Raw genomic sequence first — 21,980 nt, forward strand, 5'->3', positions numbered from 1 at the left:
TCTTGGCAATACGGACTCTTTTTTGGTTCCATATGAACTTTAAAGCAGTTTTTTCCACTTCTGTGAAGAAAGTCATTGGTAGCTTGATGGGGATGGCATTGAATCTATAAATTACCTTGGGCAGTATGGCCATTTTCACGATATTGATTCTTCCTATCCATGAGCATGGTGTGTTCTTCCATTTGTTCGTGTTCTCTTTTATTTCACTAAGCAGTGGTTTGTAGTTCTCCTTGAAGAGGTCCTTTACATCCCTTGTGAGTTGGATTCCTAGGTATTTTATTCTCTTTGAAGCAATTGTGAATGGAAGTTCATTCATGATTTGGTTCTCTGTTTGTCTGTTACTGGTGTATAAGAATGCTTGTGATTTTTGCACATTGATTTTGTATCCTGATACTTTGCTGGAGTTGCTTATCAGCTTAAGGAGATTTTGGGCTGAGACAATGGGGTTTTCTAAATATACAATCATGTCATCTGAAAACAGGGACAATTTGACTTCTTCTTTTCCTAACTGAATACCCTTTATTTCTTTCTCTTGCCTGATTGCCCTAGCCAGAGCTTCCAACATTATGTTGAATAGGAGTGGTAAGAGAGGGCATCCCTGTCTTGTGCCAGTTTTCAAAGGGAATGCTTCCAGTTTTTGCCCATTCAGTATGATATTGGCTGTGGGTTTGTCATAAATAGCTCTTATTATTTTGAGGTACGTTCCATCAATACCGAATTTATTGAGAGTTTTTAGCAAGAAGGGCTGTTGAATTTTGTCAAAGGCCTTTTCTGCATCTATTGAGATAATCATATGGTTTTTGTCTTTGGTTCTGTTTATATGCTGGATTACGTTTATTGATTTGCGTATGTTGAACCAGCCTTTCATCCCAGGGATGAAGCCCGCTTGATCATGGTGGATAAGCTTTTTGATGTGCTGCTGGATTCTGTTTGCCAGTATTTTATTGAGGATTTTTGCATCGATGTTCATCAGGGATATTGGTCTAAAACTCTTTTTTCTTGTTGTGTCACTGCCAGGCTTTGGTATCAGGATGATGCTGGCCTCATAAAATGAGTTAGGGAGGATTCCCTCTTTTTCTATTGATTGGAATAGTTTCAGAAGGAATGGTACCAACTCTTCCTTGTACCTCTGGTAGAATTCGGCTGTGAATCCGTCTGGTCCTGGACTTTTTTTGGTTGGTAGGCTATTAATTATTGCCTCAATTTATGGTTTATTTAAAGAAAAATCGTTTAAAAAATCTTATAAATTCTAGAAATCAACCCCATTATTAATGAATTAATGTAAAATATAAACTATATATTATAAACACTTATCAACTGTCTTGAATACCTTGAAATCTTTACCAAAATATACTATGAGAGAGGAGTTGATAACTGAAATGTTGACAGAGGCAAAAGAGGTACGTTGAGTGAGTGATGTGCTTAGGTAGGCACAGTAGCAAACTGGAAACACATGCTTTGTGTAAAACTAGAGCCTCTTCAGAACATACCAAATAGTCATATGGGCTCAAGAGACACCAGGTTTTATCCTTTAAGAGGAAATCCAGATTTCTGCATGTCTCCTAAATTTTACACGGTGACTCAATTTATGGAGGCAAATTTTGCGGTCTTGTAGTTTTACACAAATTGGAAAGAAAAAAAAACTTGGCGGGGGGAAAGAATATTTGAAAAAGTTTTACCTTTAACAAATTCAAATATTTATCATAAATGAACAGAAAACCATACTCTAATAATTCTTGTAAAAATATTAATATTTCAAGTAAAATCTTAGACAATTAAGTTCTTTCAAACTGTTTTCATTCAAGGAATGTTTGAGCTTCCAAATATAAAAAAACTTACATATGTTAATGTTAAAACAAATGGATTTCAAATATTTTGAAAATAACATTGGTTAATGTCTACCTTGTTTTTCACTTCGATGTCTGCACCATGGGACAGCAGTTTTGCCACCACTGACAAATTCTCACTATAAACAGCATGATGGAGAGCCGTGTTGCCATACACATCTACAATATTCGCATTGGGACCAGAATCTACCAGAATATTTGCACAAGCCTCTCTCCAGCATTGTAGAGCCTGTCAGTATTAAAGCAAGTAGTAAATTATAAATTTTAGGAAATCAAAATAAATATTCCACAGGTTTCACAAACTAGTTGTATTTCAATGAGACAAATTCATTTTATTCCATGTATTTAAACCAAATCCATCTCCTGCTGAAAGAACTGTCTACAACTTACCTTCACAGGAGGTGTCCTGTTTTCATTGTCATGGATGTCAAGTCGACAATTTCTGTCTGGCAGAAGTGTTACTAATTCCGCATGGCCCTTGGCACAGGCCCAGTGTAGAGTAGTCCTACGAGAGTGAGAGGACGTTTTAGGAAAGTTTCGTCCACTGTCTCAAAACATACAATGATTTATGTAATTGTAAACATTAAATACCATGCTCTTTATCTGCCTTCAAAACAAATATTTAATAATCTCCTGAAGAAAGTACAACATTCATTCACTCTTATTACTCACGACATTAATGAAAGAGTGGCCTATTTGAATAGAAAGAGCTTGGCCTTTGGATTCAGTTCAACTTGGACTCGAGTATTACTTTAAGGTCTTTCACTTACTAGCTATCACTTAACCTCTCTGTGCCTCAATTTTCTCATCAATAAAGTGAAGATGAATACAGCAGTTATCTCACAGAACATCACTGTGATGCCTCAATGAGATTGTTGAGAATGCCTCAACAATCTATGCAAAGTATTTTGAAGAGTTTTTAGCACATGTAACAGCTCAGTAATTGTTAGATATTATAATTATTACTTCTTCTTAACAAAGACAACATTTTAAGTAATATAATACAATTATGCCTACTTTGTGGTGTGTTTTAAAGGTTAGAGATAACACTGTATTTTAACGGTTCTAGGATGCTCAATTTCTCATATTTTAACATCTGTGGCATTGAAATGCCACTTACAATTCATTATTTATTAGAACTGTATTTGGCAAAAATTTAAACAATCTTTTATTGGTACATAAAGTAAGGAGGCATCACACAATTCACGGTGCCTTCCATGAAGTGGAATATGGTATATACAACAAACAGGTCGATGGCAGTCCTAGTCACAGGATTAACACTTAAAGAAATTTTAGCTTTTAAGAGTACTACGCAAAAGGAGAGTTGAAATAAAAACAACAAATTGTTGGCCAGGTGCGGTGGCTCACCCCTGTAATCCCAGCACTTTGGGAGGCTGAGACGGGCGGATCACGAGGTCAGGAGATCCAGACCATCCTGGCTAACACGGTGAAACCCCGTCTCTACTAAAAATACAAAAATTAGCCGGTCGCGGTGGGGGGCGCCTGTAGTCCCAGCTACACGGGAGGCTGACGCAGGAGAATGGCATAAACCCGGGAGGCGGAGCTTGTAGTGAGTGGAGATCGCGCCACCGCACTCCAGCCTGGGCCGCAGAGCGAGATTCTGTCTAAAAAAAAAAAAAAAAAAAAAAAAAAAAAAGTTAAAACAAAGTACTCCTTTAATATTTTAAAAACTTCAAGCCAAAGAAAACTTGGGATTCAAATGAACAGGTATGGCTCATTTTACTTTGTATTTAGATTTACAGAATGTATATTAATTCATATTTAGATATATGGAGGGAATACTTGTAAATTAGGTATTTCCAATGATTAATATTACTATTTAAAGCTGTTATAAATTTCCAAAATTGTGGTTGGTAGTTATCTCTTACTAGTTTCTGACTTCGGAAGTGTTTTTGTTTGAAAGATGAGAGGAAAAGCTGCAACTGAGATTCAGTCCTATTACTCCAATTTTAAGTCTCTCACATTGCTCAGGCTTAGCAGGTAAATGTGAAATTTTTAAGGATGAAAGGGTCTTGAGAGTTAATAGAATGTGTCTTCTACATAATAGGCATTCAACTTACATGTGATAAATGGATTCAAAGAATGGATAAATACAGTTGGGAAGTTCAATATCTTAAAAAACTGCTATAAATAAAGCACTTATATTTGCTACTTTATTTTCCTAATAATAAAACTACACTAAAAGGATTAATCTGTAATTACTGACATATGTATAATAAATCTAGATATAATAAAATACATTTCTAATAAAATGTATATGTAAATCAACAAGCACAGATAAAATGATTTTCTTCTGAAGATGCTAAAAGTTCACAGAATATACTAATCCACAAAAAAATAAAAATTAAAATATAGAAAGTGAAAAATTGTTTTTATCAGGGCAAAATTCATAGTCCTGCTCTTCCCAAAAATTATCTCATTAATAATAAACTTTTACTAATAACATTGTACATGCCCGATGCAGAAATCAAAGAGAACAAATAGGAAAAACATTTTAAGTTACAACAAATGCCCTCAAATAACAAATTTTATCCCATTTTGTACATAATTTCAGATAACACAAGACTATCGTCTGTATGTATAAACAAACTGAACTTTACGCTCACTTGGTACACCAAAATACATTTTCAAATGTCAACATACTTCTGCATATATTTCTACCTTCAGTGGTCACATATTACCGCATGCTATAAATTCACAGAAATGTATTTATAAAAGCCATTATATGGATTCTTCTTAATACATTGATATTTTAAGCAGTGCTCAGAAAAGAAATTGCATGTATGTTTCCTTATTTTCTAAAAATATTTTAGTGTAATAGAATTGATCACTAATGGGCATATACATTTTTTTTAATATGGTACTTACCACCAAATTGTCTATTCGAAAGTCATCTGCAACTTAAACTTTAAGCAGCAATATAAATATCACTGCTCTTTATCCTCACAAACTTTGTGGATAGAAAACAGCATTTGATTCCTCTTTTAACTTAAATGCCTTCTCTAACCAGGAACACTAAATACTGTTTCCTGTGTGCATAGGTCACTTGCAGATCTTAAAAAAGGACTTTGCCCAATTTTAAATTAGAAGCAAAGTACTTTTTTTAGATCTGCAATTTAGATCTCTGATTTAAATTGCCCAATTTTAAATTAGAGGGTTTTTTGTTGATTTGAGTGAATTCTGTATAAAATGAAGATGTTTAAATCTAATATGTATACACACACGCACATACATGTATAGTAAATATTTTACCAGTATGCTGCCTTTTATTTTTTCTCATATGCAGGGTGATTTTTTTTTTTTGTTTTGCTAAATTAACCTTCACAGTGCTCGTTTCTGAGCATCTTAGAAAGGTTTTGTCAACATAAAAATGTATCTGTGTAAATAGGCATTTATGTTTTCTTCTGGTATTTTTCTCATTTTATACAAAATTAAAAATTTTTAATCTATATTCCATCAGGAACTTATTTCTTTTATACATTGTAACTTTGGTGTTTTTTTTCTAGAGATCATCAAACCCAAGAGAGTCTAGATTTTCTCCTGTTATTTTCCAGATGTTTTAGAGTTTTGTATTTGACATTTAGGTCTGTGATTCATTTTGACTTAATTTTGATGAGGGGGTAAGATCTGATTCATTTTTTTTACATGTGGATATTCAGTTGTTCCAGTTCCACTTTCTGAAGAAACCAATCTTTGTTTCACCATGTTGCATTTACTTTTTCATCAAAGATTAATTACATATATTGATGTGTCTCTATTTCTAAACTCTCTGTCTTGTTTCATTAACCTGTCTATTCTTTCATCAATATGATACTGCTTTGATTACCGTAGCTTTTCAGTAAGTCTTGAAGTTGAGTAGTGCCTGTCTTTCCTTCAGCTTTGTTCTCCTTCAATATCGTGTTATCTATTCAAGGTCTTTTTCTTCTCCATGTAAGTTTTAGAATTACTTTTTCTATGTCCATAAAATAATTTGCTTCCATTTTGATTAGAAGTGCATTGAATCTGTACCCTGGGAAGAATTGACATCCTGAGGATATTGAGTTTTCCTGTTCATGAATATAATGTATCTTCTCCATCTGTTCAGTTCTTTTTTGATTGCTGTCATCAGATATGGAAAGTTTATGAAATTACATAACTCCCTCTACCTTGACCAAAGGACAGTGATGAATTCTTCATTCTGCGGCCAACAAGTCACCTCTAGGGCCATGTGTCTAAACATAGACAGGAGGGTAAGAAAATGATAAAGACATCCTGGGAAAAATAGGAAATTCAAGAATCAGCAACTGTGTCTAAGTAACTCCTTTCCATTTCCCCAGGGCACCTGTTGCTTCAGCCAACACCTGTTGGCATGTGCCCAGGACGCTGGTGCTGCTGGCTTTCCCAGCCCTCTCCCCGGGGCTGCCTTTGGATGTGCGCCTCTTGACCTTAGTGAGAATGTTCTTCTTCATCCCTACTATGGGTGAAAATTTTTCACAAATAAACACTTTTTGAAATAATGCTAACTTTTATATTAGATAGAGGTGCTGCGTGTGGAGGTTCGCATGTGTCTTTTTGGTAGAATGTTGTATTTTCTTTTGGGTATATTCCCAGTAAAGAGATTGCTGGGTCAATTAGTAGCTCTGTTACATTTTTTGAGAAATCTCCAAACTGCTTTCCACAGTGGCTGACCTAATTTACATTCCCAGTGACAGTGAATAGGAGTTTCCTTTGCAGCCTCACCAGCATCTGTTAACAAATAACCACTTTTATTCCAGACATAGATCATCTGTTAATTTTGATTTTAGCACATCCTCTGCTTTTCTTTCTTTCTTTTTTTTTATTTTTTTTTTGAGACGGAGTCTCGCTCTGTCGCCCAGGCTGGAGTGCAGTGGCCGGATCTCAGCTCACTGCAAGCTCCGCCTCCCGGGTTCCCGCCATTCTCCTGCCTCAGCCTTTAGAGTAGCTGGGACTACAGGCGCCCGCCACCACGGCTGGCTAATTTTTTGTATTTTTAGTAGAGATGGGGTTTCACCGTGTTAGCCAGGATGGTTTCCATCTCCCGACCTTGTGATCCGCCCGCCTCAGCCTCCCAAAGTGCTGGGATTACAGGCGTGAGCCTCCGCGCCCGGCCGAAGATAGTGTTTTTCACAACCAAAGATGATTCCACGTTTCAATCATGTTTTTTTTTCTCTCTCTCTTTTTCTGAAGGCGTGTGGAACTTTCTGTTTGCATCAGTTTGGGATATAAGTTAAGAATATTGTACCTTGAAGTGACCCACCTCACTGTCCCCAGGCAGTGTTCTGTCCCAGAACTCTTCACAAGCTTTTTTTCCCCCTGTGGGCCCAGTGTGGAGAGGAGCCCCCCGATAGTCTTTCACTAGGCAAGTGACCAACTAAAGAATTACCACAATTATGTGTGACTGTTCTCAAGGTTCCCAAACATAGAAAGGGGAAAGGTGCAGGTAATACAGCTCTATTAATGGCGGTAACATCTTAGCTCAGCAGGAAACATACTGTGAGCTATGAGAACAGGTTACAATGAATATTGAGGCAGAAAAAGTCACATGAATCAGATATTAGCCCCCAAATGTTCTTGCTCAAATGTTAAAGGTCCTTCCTGCACATGTGGCAATGCCAAACTTGCAGAAAGCACATGTGGTGAGAAACAAAGCTTGCTGCCTGTGAGCTTCAGTGCCCAGTGAGACGCAGCAAGCTTTCGTCTCTTCTTTCTACACTCCTGCTTTCATTGCACATTTTCATATATGTTTTATTCCATTTTTGAATGTTGTATTCCATTGGTCTTTCAGACTAATGATGAAACAACACAACACAATTTTAATTTCCAAGTCTTTACAATATTTTAAAAGGGAAGTCGCTCTCTTTTAATTTTGAGACTTTTCATGGGTATTTTAATTTGTTTGCTCTTCCTTACAGTACAATTTCTATATCCTCAACACAGATGGAATCTATATCGGAGTTAAAATCAACTTATTTTGTTTTCTTTATTTTTTTTAACTTTTATTTTAATCTCGGGGGTACACGTGCAGGACGTGCAGGTTTGTTGCACAGGTAAATGTCTGTCAGCGGGGCGGGGCTGTTGTACAGACTATTTCATCACCCAGGTGTTAAGCCTAGTGTCCAGTAGTTATTTTTCCTGATCCTCTCTCTCCTCCCACCTTTCACCCTCCGACAGGCCCAGTGTGTGTGTTTCCCTTTATGTGTCCATGTGTTCTCATCATTTAGCTCCCACTTACAAGTGAGAACATGCTGTATTTGGTTTTCTGTTTCTGCCTTCCTTTGCTAAGGATAATGGTCTCCACCTCCATCCACGCCCTTGTAAAGGTGCATATACTCCATGGAATACTACACAACCATAAAATCAACTTATTAATTAAAGTACTTTTGATGTCTTAACAATGCTTATCCTGCCTAATCATGTAATGTCTTAATTTTCATTGATACAAATCTATTTTTATGTTTTAAAGAAATATTTTGCACCAATTCCATACTAATTGAATCATTTAAAATAATCTTGTTTAAAATTTTGGCATTATCTCTTTTCTATCTATGAACATGAACACAAGACATTCTCATTAATTCAATTAACGTAATTTATTGTGCTAATGAGTTTCCTAATGTGATGACTCTTACTTGCGTTTCTGGTATAAAGGGATTTCCTAATGATCTAATATTTTAATGGGTTGGCACAGTGGTTTTTAGCATTCAAAAATTTTACTTTCATATTAATATGCTCTAATTATCTATATTGGCATAGTCTATATGGCATCAAACAAAGTTATCACATTTTTTTCATTTTTAAAATAGAACAGTTTTATTCTGCTAGTTCCATAAAGACAATGTAAACACAAGTGTTCTGTACATCTTGCTGGTGAATTCACGTAATGCTTAGTTCCCTGATCCTTTGACCTCCTTGTCTTCTCCAGTTATTTTCTGTTTGGACCACTGGCCTCAGGAGTGGAGTGGGTTTAGGGCTTAGGAGAGAGCAATGTGGCTTTTTGGTATGACTCATTTTATTGCTTGCCCTCTCAGCACACTCCCGTTACTCCTAACACAAAGTTTGAGATTTAAGCCCTTAAACCTGTAGGTTTCACCATCAGCTTTTCCTTTTCTTTTCTTTTCTTCCTTCCTTTCTTCTTTCCTTCCTTCTTTCCTTCCTTTCTTCTTTTTTTCTTTTTTCTTTTTGCCTAAGCATTACTAGGGATGTGAATGGGAGACTGGTATAGAAAGTGGTGAGGAGCCGAAGCCAACAAATTGCTTTAAACACAAGATGAAAATGCTCAGTTTCGTCCACACAAAGCATCACCTAACACTGGTGTGAGGCAGCTCACTTAGCTGTGGAGGAGTCCTTGGAATTCGATCTCAGAAAGACAGTTCCAGCTTTAAGACAGTAAAACCTTTTGGCAATGGGCCAATTGTCTTAAAAGAGGTGGGGAAGAGTTCTACTTTAAAGACCTTGCAAGTGGAGAATTGTCCTACAAAGATTCTTGGAAATGTTAACAGAGGTAACTGACATGGGTAACTGGGGGCCAACCAGGAACTACTGTCAACAGCCCAATCTCAGCAAAACCAGGACAGCCAGTTAATAGTTCCTTCAGTTCTCTGATGGTCGCAAATGTGATTTTATTTTATTTAGCCTTGTGGAGGTTCTGCAGCAAATATAATTTTAAAGGAATTGGGAGCCAGAAAGATAAATGCAACTCCTTCAACTATGTGACAGGGCAGACTGGTTAATCTGGGCTCCCAGAGTGTGGAGCAAGTGCTCTGCATCAGAGAATGGCCCAGGGGGAGCTTGCATGACGCTGAACCCCACAGGACAGAATTACTTCAATCATCTGCTCCTGACTACTACAAGGAGGAGGTGCCAGTGTCTCAGTTTGGCTCTATGCTCTGATTTCTTTTCTTTTCTTTCTTTATTTCTTCTTTTCTTTCTTTTCCTTTCCTTTTTTCTTTCTTTTTCTCTTTTTCTTTCTTCTTTCTTTGTCTTTCTTGCTTTCTTTCCTTTCCTTTCCTTTCTTCTTTTTCTTTGGAGACAGAGTTTCCCTCTGTCACCCAGGCTGGAGTGCAGTGGTGCGATCTTGGCTCACTGCAACCTCCACCTCCTGGGTTCAAGATATTCTCCTGCCTCAGCCTCCCCAGCAGCTGGGACTACAAGCGTGTGCCACCATGCCTGACTAATTTTTGTACTTATAGTAGAGATGGGGCTTCATCATGTTGGCCAGGCTCGTCTCAAACTCCTGGCCTCAAGTAATCCACCTGCCTCAACCTCCTGAAGTGCTAAGATTACAGACATAAGCCACCGCACCCGGCCTCTGTGCTTGACTTTCTACTCTTAGCTAATCTCTCTAACACACCTGCCCTTCATTAGGTAAAACTGGCACGGTTGACTAACTACACCTGTCTGTGTAATACAAGCCCCTCCCTGGCTTGTATTATCTCATCGTTGCCTTCCATTTGTGACAAGTGCTATGAATTTTCCTTTTGAGGAAGTGATACAAAATTTTCTTTTCTTGAACAGGATTTTTAACTCAAAATAATGAGACAGTGTAAATATCATGACAATTCTGGAATGTCTGAAAGTTTGAGATAAAGGTTGTCTAAGAAAAGCTAAGATTGCCTTAGCTGTTTTATGTGTGGTATCTGGAACATGGGCATCAGGAACCAAGTGATGCCACTGCTACTCGGCAGACTTTTCATATTTTACCTAAACAAATGACGCTGACATACTTTAATAAAATTTCAGAAAAACCATCTGGAATCAGCCCCATCATGTCCAGATTGGAAGGTGTTTGGGGATCAATGAAACATACCAGAAATACTTTCCCTCCCCCAAAACAAATGTAATGAATGTCAAAGTATTGATACTAATTTAGGTTGTGAATACATATTAAGTTTTGCTTCATTGATTGTAGCACTGGCAGCTGTTTTGCAGAACGCTGCATATTAAACTGTGGGCAGCTGACAACAAATATCAGCGGAAGGGGATATTCAAAAGCCAGTTAAATTAATCATTGCTTTTTAGGAACCTGAGCCAAGATTAACGCCCTGGAACTTTTACAGACAGACCCTTGCCAAAAATCTCCCAGAAGGCACATTTGCAGACTATTTTGTCTTGAGATGTTAACCCATCTGTGGTATCTTCCTGACATTTTAGATTATATATACAAGTCCTATAATGAATAGCATTCACAAAATCTATGAAGCAAAAAATTAAAATTGTTCAAAAGCCTGAATTTTACTGGCAAAGTGTATCCATGAGAACATAGCAATTAGCCCCCTACCCCTCCAAAAGAAATCCTACAACCCTAAAACCAATCCAAATTGTGTAATTTAGAAGAAATAGGGTTTCGGTGCCTACGACTGAAGGGTTCATTAAGGTTTTGCAGCTGGAGGTTTAAAAAAATCCCACTTTGCAAAACTATCTGACTATCAAGGGCACAGAGACTAAGGTAATGCCGATTCTCACTGGCACAAACAGCTTGTGGATTGCATAGCCCACCACAAAGGTACTTGTACCTGCTGCCATATTTGACTGTACCAGGGACTCTTTAAATCCGAGTTTCAGCGGGACTGCAGACATGTCCACACCACTTGACACAACCATGTAAAATATGCCCAAGGAGATTAATGAGATTCCAGTGTACAACGACATGCCAACAGTGCCATATTCTTGAAAAATCTTCTTCAGTTGCTGTGACTTGCTTTGCTTTTTCTCCTCTGTGCGGCTGACCCTACTGCCTGTTGTCTCCGTGGCCTGGCTGAGGTCACGGCTGCTGGCGGAGCAGCTGGGCATCTGGCCTGGGCGGGAGCAGGACCAGGGTCAGGGGCGGCGGGGCGCAGGGGGTGGCCGCGCCCAGGAGCCAGGTGGCAAAAGGCCGGACCCGGGCGCCCACTCTGCCTGCCGGGCCCGCCCCGCCAGCAACACGGCCGTGGCGCGCAGCTAGGCGCTGCCCGTATCACTTTTACATATCCTTCCTAAAAACTATTGGGAAGATTGGTTACTTTGTAACTTTTAAATCATTTAAGCGGTATTGGTGTATTAATTAGTTCATGAGTAAAATTTTCTTTTGGACAATATAAACTTGGTGCTCTCTTGTGTGGAAAACAAATCTTTAATAAATGTTCTGTTTCTTCTATGAATATTATTTAATTTAGCATGTCTATCTCTATGGGGTAAATGATCTTAAAATACATTTCCTAGACTATATATGAGCCACAGTTTAATGTTAATTTGCATTGAAGCACACTATTTTGTCCCTATTTTCCTTTTTAATATTTGTCTTTAAGTTCTCTGCACTGTAACCTGTTGACACCTCCTTCTCAAGGTCTTTGTGTGGTCCCATCTATTTACAATTCACTAATAGTTTGGCTCAGGAATTTGGGGGTTAACTGAAAATCAGATTTTCAGCAGAGGCAGATCTCAGGGAAGCGCGGAATCCGGTAAGACACATGTGCTTTGTTGTCAGTCTCCTATGTCTCAGACTCAGCATGTCCTGTTCTCTCCATGTGAACCCCTGTCTGCCTCCAGGGATCATGGAAAAACAGAGCCTCTCCCATTTTCATGTCTTTGAAGATGCTTGGTAGAAAGTTGTCATTTTTCTGGTAACTGGAAACTAAGACAAAGTTATTAAAAAATAACTTTAAGTCATCAAATATGTACTGTCCTTGTATCCACAGGTGAGATGACAGTTGCAGTTCTCGGGGGAAGTAAAGTCACAGGATCGCAGGCCCATACTCAGACCTCTATGCACTCATTGGCTGTTGTGAACATAAACCTGAGCCCATTGTCCTGGCAGCAGAAAGAAATCAGGCGGGTAGTTTGTATTTCAATCTGTGAGCAGAGTCTATTATCTGTGGATCAATAGACAATAAATGCTGTTTCCTGGAAAAAAAAAATTCTGGGTCACGAACTGACCAGGGCCAAATCTGTTCAGGAAAGAGGAAATAATTACTGAGTCATGAGCTTTACTTGTGTGGAAATAATGGCTATCCAAGACCATAAACCAATCCATAACTGTCCCTAAGTTAATTGTATGTAATTCTCACTGATGTCATTGTTTAATTTTGATGTATGATGCCACAAAATTTGTTCTCTGTAGTTTCTCTAGTATAATTTGAAAATTAATCTGATAGTTGTTCTATCTTTTCTACAGGAGTTGAAACATTTCTAGGATTAGTAGAGGTAGTTCTTAAATACCTCCATCCCTGTAAGAATGTATAAGATGTAGCTGATTGATTGATTTTATTTTATTCAGAAATAGCAAATATATATAAGCTTTATACATACTTTATGTATATTTTGTATTTAATGGAGACTGATTTAGTGGTGACAGAAAACAGCTGGTATTTGCAAATTATGATTAGACTATTTTTATTTGATTATTTTTCAAACTTTTGTGGGTGCACAGTAGGTGTATATATTTATAAGATTCATGAGATGTGTTGATGATGTGCAATGTGAAATAAGCACATCTTGGAGAATGGGGTATCCATTCCCTCAAGCATTTATCCTTTGAGTTACAAACAATTCGGTCACACTCTTTAAGTCTTTTAAAAATGTACGATTAAGTTATTGTTGACTATAGTCACCCAGATGCACTATCAAATAGTAAGTCCTATTTATTTTTCTGAGCTTTTTTTTCCCTTTTTTTCTTTTTAACCCATTAACCATGCCCACCTCCCAAGCTCTCCACTGCCGTTCCCAGTCTCTGGTAACCATCCTTCTATGCTCTCTGTTCATGAGTTCAGTTGTTTTGATTTTTAGATCCCACAAATAAGTGAGAACATGTGATGTTTGTCTTTCTGTGCCTGGCTTATTTCACGTATTTCCAGTTCCAACCATGTTGTTACAAATGACAGGTTCTTACTCTTTTTAAGGCTGAATAGTAGTCTGTTTTGTTTAAGTACCACATTTTCTTTATTCATTCATCTGCTGATGGACACTTAGGTTGCTTTTAAAATCTTAGCTATTGTAAACAGTCTTGCAACAAACATAGGAGTGCAGATATCTTTTTGATATACTGGTTTCCTTTCTTTTAGATGTATACCCAGCAGTGGGATTGCTGAATCACATGTTAGCTCAATTTTTTGTTTTTTGAGGAACCTGCAAACTGTTCTCCATAGTGTAAACTACATTCCCACCAACAGTGTCCAAGGGTTCCCTGTCCTCCACATCCTCGCCAGCATTTGTTACTGCCTGGGACCCACTTGAAAAGGGAATGGAGGAGAATGGTGAGGGTTAAAAAACTACCTATGCTCACTACCTGGGTGATGAAATCATTTGTACCCCAAACCCCAGTGACATACAATTCACCCGTGTAGCAAAACAGCACATGCACACACTGAACCTGAAATAAAAGTTAAAAAAAAAAAAAAAAAAAAAAAAATATATATATATATATATATATATATATATATATATATATATATATGTCCATGGGAAGGAAAAGGATGGGTAACAAATGGTCCCCCAAAAGATAAAAATCACACAAATATCCAACCAAAGTGACTAATTCCCCACCAGGAATCAAACCCAGGCTATGGCAGTGGAAGTCTGGAATTTTAACCGGACTGCGAGGTGGAGTGGCCGGCACTGCAAATTCTGCAGGAGAGTCACAGCAGGCACTCGGAGCATACGACAACTTTAAACTTTGCTTTGGGCCAGATTTTCGCCCTTTAATTTTGTCAAAAGAATTTCTAAGTATAGCCATGAAACTACTATGAATATTTATTTTAAATTAATCTTTCCGTAAACACAAATGAAGCAATTGTTTAGAATAAAAGATCTCTTTTTCTAAATTTAGGAGTCTTTCTAACATAAAGGATCGGTTTTCTAACCACTCATGATTAGAATTTCCAATGGTGAACTTATTTCAATCGTGACTCAGTCCAACAAGCCTGGTCATGAAAAGCCCACAAGGCAATTTTACAGTTTAAAATAACTTTAACCATATAAACAAAAGATATTCCTGGAGACAGCATAGATGAGGCAGCCCTAATGATCCTCAAAAAATTTACTCTCAAAAATAGGCTTAAGATGGCAAGAGCTCTTGTTGCCACAGATGGTTAAGGATGGTGTTTTTGCACACAGTACCTCCAGTAACCCACAAGTTAGTGGGGGACTGCCAGTCACGGACACCTTAATCTGCGATGCTAGGGAGGCCCTCCTGAAAGTGTACTGTTTCAGTACTAATTAGGCAACAAGAGTTGATGTGACATAAGCCCCATAGGGATAGGACTTCTTAAGACAAACTCTCCTGAGAGCGTGACACATTTGGAACAAAAAATGTGCTTCCTAAAATCTTACATGTCTGAGGTCCCCAGCCAGTTTTAGACTGGCCACTGGATGTGACCCAAAAATCACGCTTCTCAGATGGTGGCGACCAAGAGTGCTCCCACTTGGTTAAAAGCCAAGCTCTCAAGGACATGAAACAAGGTCAGAGGGGAGCTTCATGTGGTTTTATTTGTGGAACAAATAGTAAAGTTTGCTTGAATAGACACCAGTCTGATCAGAGCCATAAATCTAAACACTCTTAGAAGTGGCTCGAAATTGGGTTTCTAGGGGTTCGGAACCCCTGTTCTATTCTGAGGTGCCCTGCTTTATGACAGCACAACCCAGAAAGACAGCGAGAGAGTGAGAGACTATTTCTAGGAGGAAAAGGGATCAAACAACATGATTATTCATGCCAAAGACTACACAAGAGTCACTACACGTATGACTAGTCACACAAATCTTTTTCTTCCACTCATCAAGATTTTATGGAGAAAGAAAAGGCAACAATTTTCACCATCTGCTCAAACAGATTCCACACAGAGGCCAGCAGCCTGGCTGGTAAGAATTTCGTACTCTTCTGCCAGCTGCTCTGGTCCTGGGTTCCTTTGGCTGCAGCTTCTGGAAGAGCAGGCTTTAGTATTCTGCTCACAGCCACAAAATGATAGAGGACAAGGGAATGCTTCCCCTTTGTGGTCTAAAGTTTCACTGAAAAATCGACTGGCCAAATGCAGATTAATAGGAGAAATGGCATGCAGGGTTATTGATGCGCACAAGGGAGAACCACAAAGCGATGACTCTAACCTCCAACAGTGCTTAGCAGCATAGCTACCATCTAGAGGCCATGAACAATGGGGGCTCAGAGCATGGCCAGAAACAAGTTATGGCAAAATCAGGTTATGGTGGCAAGGCAGGCTATAAGAGAGAAGAGAAGACCTGGCTTGCAAATGAGGTCTTGTTATAGAGCTCATACTTTACAGCCAGCAGCCCTCAGAGAGGGTAGATGGTAGAGGTTCCTTTAAAAGTGAGATGAAATACGTGTATTTACTTCACTGCGCTAGCCAATAGTATCCCAATCTGTTCTCAGAAGCTCAGGCAGGTAGCAGCGAGACGGGACTGGAATGAAACACCAATGAACTATACTGGGTCTCACAGTCTTTTGAAATCTCCATTTTCCCTAAAACATCCAGGCAATGCTCTCTGACGTCCTTTGGTGGGAGACTGACTTCTCCCGGCCACGAAGGGAGGAAACGGTCCTGGCGCTGGAAGTCCGGTGTGCAGCTGCATCTTCCCACTGGACCAGAAGATCAGCACTCGGTGGGAGCCCAGGGTTTTAAAATCGCTGATCGGGGCCGGGCGTGGTGGCTCACGCCTGTAATCCCAGCACTTTGGGAGGCCAAGGCGGGTGGATCACGAGGTCAGGAGATCGAGACCATCCTGGTTAACACGATGAAATCCCGTCTCTGCTAAAAAAAAAAAAAGAAAAAAATCGCTGATCGGGAGAAACAGTGTGACTCAGTCTGTCAATCAGAGTGTTTTACACATAGAGGGCGCCAGCCAAAATATAACTAGAAATAAACCGATACACACACACGTTAATGTGTATATGTGTATATTTAAAAATATATAAAGAAATATATACCATATGTAAATATATGGTAAACATATAAGTCAAGAATTAAAATAGAGATATTTACACATAAAGTATGTGATGCTGTCTTATAGTCTGAGGTGGTGTTTCTTCATGTAGGTGAGAGGCAACTTATGTATATATAACTATAGATACTACATGTAGTTACATGTATGAGCATGTATTTCTCTGTATATATAAATATATTTATTTATTAAAAAACGTGATCTCCAAATCTCACATAATCACACATGTCCCCCCCGCCACCACAGATGCAATTCCACATTCCCTGGAGGATCTCACATAAACACACACACGCACACATGCACTTCCATGTTCACTGGAGCATCTCACATAAACACACATACATGCGCACACACACACACATGCACAAACACACACACAGAGATGTACTTCCATGTTCCTAGGGAGACACTGCTTTTCTGCCACCTTGTGGCAGCACAGGGAGCCAAAAAACCCAGTTTTATAAGACGTTTTACAGTTGGCAAATACCTGGCTATTGGCCTTTAACCAGAGCAAGCCCAGCGGCCATTGCCCTCTAGTGGAAAAGCTGCCCACACCTCCAGGACCTCTCAATGAGACTAGGCGCCCATGTTTTGAGTACATAAGGTGTTTTGAGTACATAAGGTGGGTGCATCCAATGGTGTCCCACATCTGGTGGGTGAAGAAGAGGCTTTCCCGGGAGAAGAGAAAATGCTGGGTCTGAGCTTGCAGAATGCACTGGGGGAAGGGCAGTTGGGGGGGTGTTACGGTGGTACAAGGCCAGAGGAGGACTGGGCCGGGTGCCCCTGAGAGCTTCTGGATGCCTAAGCCTACACAGACTGACAAAGCCTGTTAGGACAGGGTCTCATGGGCCTGAGGAATCCCTGGATGAAAGGCAGCAGGAGAGCCGTGAGCCTGAGACCTCACACTAGTGTGAACAGCAGGGAAACAGGGGTCTGGCTTAACAAAAACCCCTGGCCTGCGATGTAGGTGGTTGACAGGGAAGAACAGTTCAGTGGCAGAGTGCTGGGCACTACCTTCCCAGCTGGAGGAATAATGCCCGTCCCCACGCCAGGGCCCAGCTTGTGGCTGAGGCGGTCCATTGTGGTGGATTCAAGTGCACTTGCTCAAGTGGGGATGCTACCGACAACCCTCAGGCCTCGGGTCGCACACACTGTTCGCTTCTTGGCTGGCTCATGCTTGCCAGAACAAGGCTGGAAAATGCATGACTGCACAAGCCAAAGAAATGGATGATGCCTTCTGTTATTAGACCCTCAGGGAGACAGTGACCAGGTGGAACTCGATTGGAAGAACACCTAATGCGATCAGCTATCATAGGCTTTGGACGCTCCCATTCATGCCAACACAGCTGTCAGCACTCTCTGTCGATCTCCAAAACTGTGAGTGCAAGCTGGCCCGGACACCAAGGGAAATAATATCTCTGATCTGGACGTCCAACGTGCAGCTGCGTCTTCTCACGTGACCAGATGATCAACACTCAGTGGATCTCAGTGTTTTAAAATCACTGATCTGCAGAAACAGTGCAGCCCAGTCTGCTAGTCTGGAGTGTTTCACACAGACAGGGCACCACCTAAGATATAACTAGAAATAAATATATTCACACACATAAATGTGTTTGCATGTAAAGGTGTAAGGGAGTATGTAGCATGTAAACATGTGTATCAACATATAAATCAAAATATAGATGTGTCCATGTAGATCTTTGCTGCACTCTCCACCAGTCTACCTTGGTGTTTCTCCATGCAGGTGATTAGAAAACATAAAATATACATATTCTTATGAAGGAATAAATTTGGATATTTGGTATAATTATATATATAAATTTATATATAAACACATATTTAAAATAAACATAAATACAAACAATATATTTAAAATAAATGTATAAATACAAACATATATGTATAAAATAAACATCCAAAACTCACTGAAAAACCCACACGTACTACAAACAGACGCACCTGCATGTATATTAGAGGCCATTGGTCCCCTGGGGCCTTCAAGCCACCTACTAGCAGCCTGGGGAACCCTAAAGCCAGCAAGAGTCCTTTCCTGCCATGTCCATGTCACCGGTCCTGGATGGGAAACACCTGGCCATCTCCCTTTAACAAGAGGCAGTCCCAGGGCCATCACCCTCCATTGGGAAAAATGGCCAGTTTCCCAGAACTTGCGCATCAGGTTAGCTGGGCTTCTTTGGAACACTGCAGGTGGGGGCAATACGATAAGTTTGGTGAGTAGAGAAGAGGCTTTCCATGGAGAGAAAGAAGAGTCTGAGCCCTCAGGATTCACTGGGAGCAGAGAAAGGCAGGGGCAGTAAGATGGCGCAGGGTGGAGGGACAGGCAGGCCACAGTGAGACTACACTGAGTGCCCTTGAGAGCATTTGGGGACGAAGAGCAGCAGCGTGACTTCCCCCAAACACCGAGGGAAGCAATGGCCCTGACGCCCGAAGTCAAATGCACAGCTGCACCTTCCCACTGGGCCAGAGAATCAACACTGGGTGGGGCCTGAGCTTTGGGAATCACTGCTCTGGAGGAACAGGGAGGCCCAGCCTGTCGGTCTGGAGTGTTTCACACATGCAGGGCCCCAGCTAAGACACAGCAAGAAATAGATTTATCCACACACAGAAATGTGTGTTTGTTAAAGATAGAAGGGCATATGTAACATGTGAATATATGTATCAGCATGTAAATATTCGTGTATATATACACACACACACATATATATATACATATATACACACACATACATATATTTATACAGGAAACTGTGTAGCGCTTTCTGCCCGTCCATAGTGGTGCTTCTCCATTCAGGCAAGAAGAAAACTTATCTCCCTATCTGTCTGTCTGTCTGTCTGTCTGTCTGTCTGTCTATCTATCTATCTATCTATCTATCTATCTATCTATCTATCTGTCTATCTATCTGTCTATCCATCCACACACATATAGACATATTTATATACATAAGTGAATGTAAATATTTTGTGTAATTATATATATAGAAAAATGTATGTGAACAAATATATATAGGTGTATATGTACAAGTCTCTATGTATAAAATAAACATAACCCAAACATGTTACCCCAAATCCACACAGATGCACTTGCATTTATATAAGAAGCCATTGGGCCCCCTTACCGCAGGCTGGCAGTGGAGTGAAACAAAAGGCCCAGAGGCTCTTCCTGCCAGTTCTGTGTGAGCCTCCACAAATGACAAACCCCGAACATGGCCCTTTGACCAGATCCAGCCAAGCGCCATCGTCTTCTAGTGGAAAGCTGCCCACTTATCCAGAAGCTGTCAGTCAGGACAGTGACTCTTTTTTGATAGTTGAGGTGGTGACAGAGAGAGGCGTCCCGGTTTGGGTGGGGGGAGGGGAGGCTTTCCAGGAGGATGAAAACAGGCTAGGTCTGAACACACAGGAGTCACTGGGTGCGGCATGAATCTGGGTGGGGTAAGGGGGACTCGGGCCAGAGGGACATCGAGGCCAGGACAGGATGGCTCTGAGTGTTCCTGAGAGCATTTGGGGACCAGGAAAGTGACCCCCAATTTATACTGAAGACTGCACAGATCTGTGTGAGCCTGTTATGGCAGGCCCCAGCTGCATCTCGAGAAACCAGGGCAGACCTGGAGAACACTTGGATTGAAGACACCTGGGAGGGAGGCCAAGGCGGGCTGATCACTTGAGGTCAGGAGTTCAAGACCAGCCTGGCCAACATGGGGAAAACCGGCCTCTACTAAAAGTACAAAAAAATTAGCCAGACATGGTGGCAGGTGCCTGTAATTCCAGCTACTCAGGAGGCTAAGGGAGGAAAATCACTTGAACCCGGAAGGCGGAGGTTGCAGTGAGCCAAAATTGCGCCACTACATCCAGCCTGGGCCACAGAGTGAGACTCCATCTAAAATAATAATTAAAAAAAAAAAGGCACCTGGGAACCCGCAGGCTTGAGGTTTCACCCAAAACTTTGAGAATCATGGAATGGTTCTGGCTTGACAAAACTTTCTGGTCCACGGTGTAGGTGGCAAACGAGGAAAACCAGGTCAGAGGCAGATGCTGGATGTGGCCATCCACAGGGGATGGAAGACGCCTTTCAGAGAACTCGGGTCCAGCTTGTGGGTGACGCAGGTCCGTCCTAAGAGGCTGAACTGCACGTGCACAAGTGGGGAGTCCCTGGGGAGCCCTGAGGTTCCCGGCCTGGCATCTGGCTTTGGGACAGCAGCAGCACTAGCTTTCTGCACAGAATTTGGGTCGCCAAGTCTAGGCTGAAAACTGTATTGCCTTACACCCAAAAGAAAGTCCTAGCTCTTCTGTTTTTTGAAGCTCAGGGAGGTAGCAACCAGATGGAACAGCTGTGCCTTCCACTCTCCGGGGGATAAACCATCGGTGGGGCTCAGCGTGTGGAAACTGCTGCTCTGGAGAACGGAGCGGTGCGCTCTGCCGGTCTGGAGTGCTTCCCACACACGGCACCAGCTAAGGCATGACGCGAACAAACACATACACAAATCCATGTCTGTATTTTTAATATATGAAGAAATAGAGAACATATATAAATATATGCATCAACATATACATAAAAATTAAAACATACATATTTATGCATGGAACTTGTTAGAGCTGTTTCTCTTTGTGGTGGTGTGCCTCCAGGCAGGAACAAGAAAGCCTAGATATGTAAATTAATACTTAAAAACATGTATCACTTAGTAAACATATATAATCACATAGATTTATATATAAATATGGATGTACGTATGTACATATATTCATATATAAAGATATGTATGTATATTCATATATAAATTATACACCCCAAAGCATGTGGATACACACACACACACACACACACACACACACAAACTAAACATAACCCAAAAATCTCACACAGACACACACCCTCCCACAGATACACGTACTTTTACACTCCTGGCTGTTGGGCAATACTCCCACCTGCTGGCAGGGAGCCAGAAAGCCACATTATATGGCCCGTTTGCAGATGGTAAACACCCACTGCTTTTGAGGCCTACCCATAGTGCTTTGTTTGTATGTATTTATGTATATATGCATATATGTGCACATATATCTATTTCATATAGAATATACAGTTAATATAGCTATATTACAGCATGACGAAGTTGTGTGTAATCGCTATAATATATAGAGAAAAATATATACATCTATAAATATAAATTTATAAAACAA

General features: G+C 40.3%; 1 pseudogene; it reads right to left on the reverse strand.

The window, feature by feature from the left end:
* Positions 1-11,236: 11,236 nt before the first annotated feature.
* LOC107130771 (protein FAM210B, mitochondrial pseudogene) lies at positions 11,237-11,820 on the reverse strand (annotated as a pseudogene).
* Between the last annotated feature and the right edge of the window lie 10,160 nt (positions 11,821-21,980).

This window comes from Macaca fascicularis, chromosome 9, assembly GCF_037993035.2.
Source record: "Macaca fascicularis isolate 582-1 chromosome 9, T2T-MFA8v1.1".
Lineage (NCBI taxonomy): Eukaryota > Metazoa > Chordata > Mammalia > Primates > Cercopithecidae > Macaca > Macaca fascicularis.